Genomic DNA, 6,391 nt, shown 5'->3' with positions numbered 1-6,391 from the left:
ACAAGTCTATGTGTAAGTGACTACAGATATCAGGCACACACATGTGCTTATGAGACTGTACTGTTAAATGGTATGAACTCACTATATCACGTGTATTTCAACACACAGTTCTGCAACAGTACTTTACTCTGCACATGCTCTGTATAGTCCTGTTATATTTACAAGAGAAAATGTGTATCATAGTTATTTGCACAGGTAACATATGGATATGTACAACATCCCAGTAGCAAGCCTAGCAGTGCCACAGTCAGTGGTGTTTGACAGACACTCTAGTAGTTGCCAAATGTCAGCTGTCCTTTCCTGGGGTGAGTCAGGGGCCTGAGCTGTGATCTATGTCACTACAGACACAGCCACATGCTATGGCCATTGGTGCTGTTCAGCAGTACATCAGTACAGCAAGTCATGTTGAGAAACATATTCTTTCAAACCCCTATTTTCCATTATTACAGACCACCTACTGCATTCAATTACATGTTTATTTGTTTCACATACCTTATTTTTTTCCTGGAGTTTTCAGAGATATATCTTTTCTATTTCTTCAGACAGGATCAGCTTTGATGTAATTAACTGTCTATGGCAGAGGTATTTTGAATAGATGGCAACTTGTCTTTTGTAGGTTAAGCGCATGACCATGTGATGGCCCATGTACCAATTGGTGTTCCCCAATTGCTAATTGCATGCAGAGTAGCTGTGTAGTTATTCCAATAGCCAATGTCATGGAAACACACTCCTATAATTGAGTACTCCATGTGGGCATTGGCTTTTTCCCTTACCTGTGAGGAAAACATCCTGGAGGTGTGTGAGCTAATACCTCTTACAACAAGACTTGTGGAGACATGCCAGCTAAACGGCGGAAAAGGTTCAAGACTAAGGGGCAGAATGTGAGTATTGATGTTATATGTTTCAAATACAGATAGTTTAACAGGGTTTGTCTGAACATGGTACTTCAGCATGGGTTTCAGTTTGTCAAAGTTCTGTGTCTGCATAGCTCTCAACAGCAGGGCGATCCACATAATGCCAGAGGTTTGCCTGTTATGTTTGTCTGTTCCCCAGACAGGTGTTGTCCTTGGCAAATCAGTAGCATACTCTGGTGATTGAAATCCATAAATACTAACATTCATTTGTGTTTCTGACTTTATATCCCACAGAAAAGATATGTTACAACAAACCCTGTAACACAAGCAACATTCTCAGTGTATAACAGCAATATTTCAAGTATGGCCATGTGTTTTGGCCTTTGTCACCCAATTATGTCAGGCTTTGTCCAGATGTCATACAGTAGGAGCTTGATAGGTATATGGTCTATCATTATTTAGTGCTGTCATTCCTGCTGAGGGGAAAGGCTGGACAACATGTGGAAGTCTGTACATTCAAGAGGTTGGTGTATAAAGAATGCTCTTATATGCCCTTGTAGCATATTGTATGTGGGGGAGAGTAACAAGTGTCTTAAAATTAGGCTGTTAGAACATGTGATACATATTACTGATATGAAAGAAGACAGTTTTATAGCTGTACATTTGAATGAATTTCACCATGGGGACAGTAGTGGGTTACAAGGTACTGTTTTGGAAATAGTCTGTTTCTCAGTTTGATGAAACATTCATAAAAGAATAATTGCTATGTGCAGAATCAATTTATATTTTTAAATGTGGTACTTCATCCGCTAGGGAGTTACATGAGGAGTGTAATTGGAGGCTGTGCATTTAAATGTAATTAAATGTTAATTGCTTCTTGCATGTAAGGCAATTATTTCTTGTAATGGTTTACTCCTTGAAGGCTTTGGCCAAGACATCAGAGTATAATAAACTTGTGTGAATTACTGGCTGGATGTTTTTCTCTTTACTATCTTCAGTCATGTTAGTTTATTTGCTAAGAGGTCATTGTATGCCTGGGCATTGTGTATGACCTATCATGGTTTTGTAGCAGCGTACTGTTCACTTATTATTTGGACTGTGGGGTGGGGGGGGGCAAATGTGAGTGTCATGGGTCTTTTTGTATCCAACTGTCCATGCTGTCCCAGTTATGGCTACTCTATCAGCAGAATTATATTTGTATGGGCATTTAGAGACATTTATGCATATATATATTGTTTTTTCATATATATATATATATATATATATATATATGTATATATATATATATATATATATATATATATATATATATATATATATACACACACACACACACACACACACACACACACACACACACACATACACATACACATCAGTATTTATTGTTCATAGGTGGGTATTAGGCTATCTGCCTGAGGGCATTTATAAGCCTAATCAGAATGTGTTGGCTTTTGCCGTCCCCTTAGAAACATATACATATAGAGAGAGATAAATATGTATGGAGATACATATATGTGTCTGACAATATGTAGATATATTACCAATTATTATTGGTAATATATCTACATATTGTCAGACACATATATGTATCTCCATACATATTTATCTCTCTCTATATGTATATGTTTCTTATATATATACCAATCCTTTCTGATTGCACAGAGTCTCTTCCCTATTGTAAACTGGCTGTAATGCATTGTATGTTTGACAAAACATCCCAAAAACCTACAGCTCAGATGGCTTAGTGGTACATGGCTGTTACTATAGTGTACAGGGTCTTGGGTTCAAGACCTGCAAGGGCTGTTTATTTTGTTGCTATACAGAACAAGGGCTGTTGGATACAGAGTGATTAAGGCAGTTTTGAGCAGCTTTAAGTGGGTTTGTGTGGATCTGCACAATGGTAAGTGGTGCTAATGTACAATAAAATGAATAGGTGCTTACACAATTTAGGCTTTGCGTAATGACACTTCGAAGTGCGCAAATCTGCTTAGCATTCACATTTAAGCAATGCTTAAACCTGCTAAGCAGTGCTCAGCCCTGATAACCATTGTTCACATTCCAGTCTGATAAAATAGCAGAGTAATGATATCATTTAATAAGTGTATTTAATTTCCTGTACATAACATGCTTCTATGTGCTGTCATTACAGTAGCAAGGGGTATGAATATACTGTATGGGACACTTGGGTATGCATGGGTAGTATCACATTTCTTTTTCTGTTTTCATTGTTTTTTTTTTTTTGTTTTGGTTTTTTTTTTTATACTTGGGTAGGATCACATGTTATATGCACTCACTTGCATGTTACACCGGCTACAGTGCACTGGTTGACATAAATAATTTAACACATATTGTTCTATTAAATTAGTACTTTTAACACTACATTTCCATGTAAAATTAGATTGCCTATTGTAGTACTCAAACCATGAACCCATGTTTGCAAAGCTGAGACTCTGAGTACTACACTATCCTGTTCTTGGTGTTTGAGCTGTATGTTGTTATGTATTTCCTATTGGATATTAACATGATATTATTATATTAACTGTAGACTACTATGTTTTTTGCCCATGTCATTGGGACTGCTGTCATGTAGTAATGGCACACATGTCAGTTTCAGACCTCTATCCTTCAAAACATACATCCTACTGCATAGCCTGTTGCCTATCTAATTTCTTTCTGTCCTCTGTGCAGATGTGCAGATGCCAGTTATTGCTAAGGCCATAAAACTATGTAGGTGCCCACATAATATTGTGCTGTGGGCCGGGACACTGCTGCTAGTTCCAACATATGGGACATTCCTTCATGTGGGCCTTGGCCCTTTTCATTGCCTGTTTGAGGGACATTACAGAGGTGGTGGTCTACACATTCACAGACAGTAGGTGGGAATACTTCACAGTACAGGAGATTTGGGGACAGCCTAACAACATGGTGAACTTATCTCTAGAATAGTGAACAGTTTTTATGTCATCAGTGCTGCTATACACATGGTGGGTTGATAGATTGTCAGGGTTTATGTGGACATGCATTTAGTGAGTGACTTCACATCTGGCAGTGGTATGTCTCTGGCATACCTCTCCACTGGCATGCTGTCCACAGACTGGCCACATGTTTACCTGTTATGTTTTGTCTTTTCCCCAGACAGTTGTTGTCCATGGTAAATCAGTCATGGACTCTGGGGACTGCAGTCAGTAAATACTCATATCTATTGGTATTACTGATGTCATATTCCTCATAAAGGATATGTTACAACAAACCCAGTGACATCTGCAACTGTCTCAATTTATGACAGCTATATGTCCAATCTATTCCTGTGTTTGTGCCTCTGTCCTCAAATGATGCCAGGCTTTGTCCAGATGTCAATAAGGCTCAGACATATTTAGTATCATTATTTCTTGCCTTCAATCCTGCTACCATCCCAGTGATGTAGTAGACCCACAGACATGTCAGGGAAGAGGCCATAGATATGAGCCCTGAGCCTGTACATTCTGAGATGAACTGTGCATTTGAGAGGTCTGTGTATGTCTGGCCATTGTTAACAGGCTGTCAGGATTATGTACACATGTCATGTGTACATGTTATTTGGGCTGTGTATGGAGGAGGGTAGATGTAAGTGTTATGGCTCCTTTTTCATCTGACTGTGCATGCTACTCCAGTTTCTGCTGGTCTATTGGCTGTATATGTTTGTAGGGTCAGACTGAGACATGTCCTGTAACATGGTCAGGATTCAGACTACACTGAGAATTGGGTCAGTATATGTAGGGCTAGTGTGTGAGTGGCATACAATGATGTATTTGTTCACACAGTCCATATACTCTACTGTTCACTTGACTTACCAGTATGTGACTGTGACTGTGGTGATATTGGTTGTGGGTATGCACTTTCACACTGTTGTCTGTTTTTCAGTGCGCTTACATCCCTGTAGTGCCTGATATATTTGTAAATACATACCCATAGCAGATTTCCTATTTCAATTAGTTGGTGCCATTTCACTAAATATGTGTTACAGCACAAAGGAGGGTGTTACTGCAGCAACTGTGTTAACTTATCTATGCCAGTACTTCAGATACATCCCCATTTTCATGGCTTCCACCCACCACTTTGTCAGCCTTGGTCAAGATTCATTGCAGTAAGGGGTTCTGAGCATACCTCTCAATTGGCTGGATTGTTTCGGGATGTACAGGTTTATTGCTCTTATGTCTTGTCCGTTTTACAGATTATTCTCATTACTCTGGTTTATCACTGTGGTGATATGATGATTGTTTGTCAGTAAATGATGACATACATTTCATTGTCATACCTCACATCCATCAGGATATGTATGCTGAACCAAACTCTATCACTCTGTCAAGAAGCGTAGAGGGGGACAATGACCTCTTCCTTCCTGGATGCAAAAGTGTTAGTAATGAGATGTGCCACGTAAAAGTATTTTCTGACCACAGTGACAATGTGTTGGTCAAAAGAGACATTGCTGTCAACCTGTCTACCCAGATCTTTTGTGACACCTTTTGTGTTCAGGGGACTACTATCAATCTGGTAATTCATGGGAACAAGGTTTTTCCCAAACAGGAAAGCCCTTTCACGTTGTAAAACCAACGCTTCCTCAGATCATAAAAACACAAAATCTTATCTGGTCCATTTTTACAAATAAATACTTTTACTGTGTGAAGCTGTGGTGTTCCTGCCAATTTTTATGCTTTGGATTTTCAGTGTTTATTTGGCAGCTACCTTTATCAGTGGCTGGGACTTGGTTTTTGTGTTTGTGTTTGCCTTGTTTATTAGGTGCATGATGATGCATTCCATAGCTTTGCATAACAGACTTGTCAGGCTAATGGGGCAATAGTTCCCATGGTCTGTAGTCGCTCCTCCTTTGTGGAGAGGGGTGACTGTAACAGTGCATAATTTGGTAGGGACAAAGCCTGAGGTGAGGCTGTGATTGACCAGGGCACACAGGTGAGGTGCCAGGTCACTCTGCAGTTACTGTAAAACACAGCCAGGGATATTGTCAAGTCCCATAGAAGCTTTATTCTTGGCCTTGGACAGTAGTGTTTTAACCTGTGCAGCAGTAATACTGGGTGCCTGGCAGTGTACTGTATTGTGATTGGTCCTTTGGGGGGAGGAGAGGGGTAAAGTTGGCACTGATTCTATCAGCCAGTATATTGGTAATATCTGTCGGCTCAGTCTAGGAGGTACCATTGTTCAATACCTCAGAGCAAATGTTGGTATTGCCATGGAGATTCTTTACATAACTCTAGGAGGCTTTGAGCTTGTCTTTACTATGTACTGCAATTCTGTTTTCACAGCTAGCTTCAGAGTATTTGTTGAGGGATCTCAACATTTTGTTGAGGCTGATAAGTGGGTTATTTCAGTCTTGGGACATCACCTTATTCCATATCAGTTTCCTCCTTCTGTTGTACAGTTTCTTTATGGCAAGGGACCACAAGATTGGCTTCCTTTTTTTTTGGAGGAGAGCGTCTTGGTTCTATTGGGTATGGTAGAATCCATACATTTGTGTATGTGTTCAGAGTGCATTGGTGTTT

Source organism: Protopterus annectens, chromosome 7.part0 (assembly GCF_019279795.1).
Source record: "Protopterus annectens isolate FY-2018-M chromosome 7.part0, PAN1.0, whole genome shotgun sequence".
Lineage (NCBI taxonomy): Eukaryota > Metazoa > Chordata > Ceratodontiformes > Protopteridae > Protopterus > Protopterus annectens.
This window is presented reverse-complemented; position numbering follows the sequence as displayed.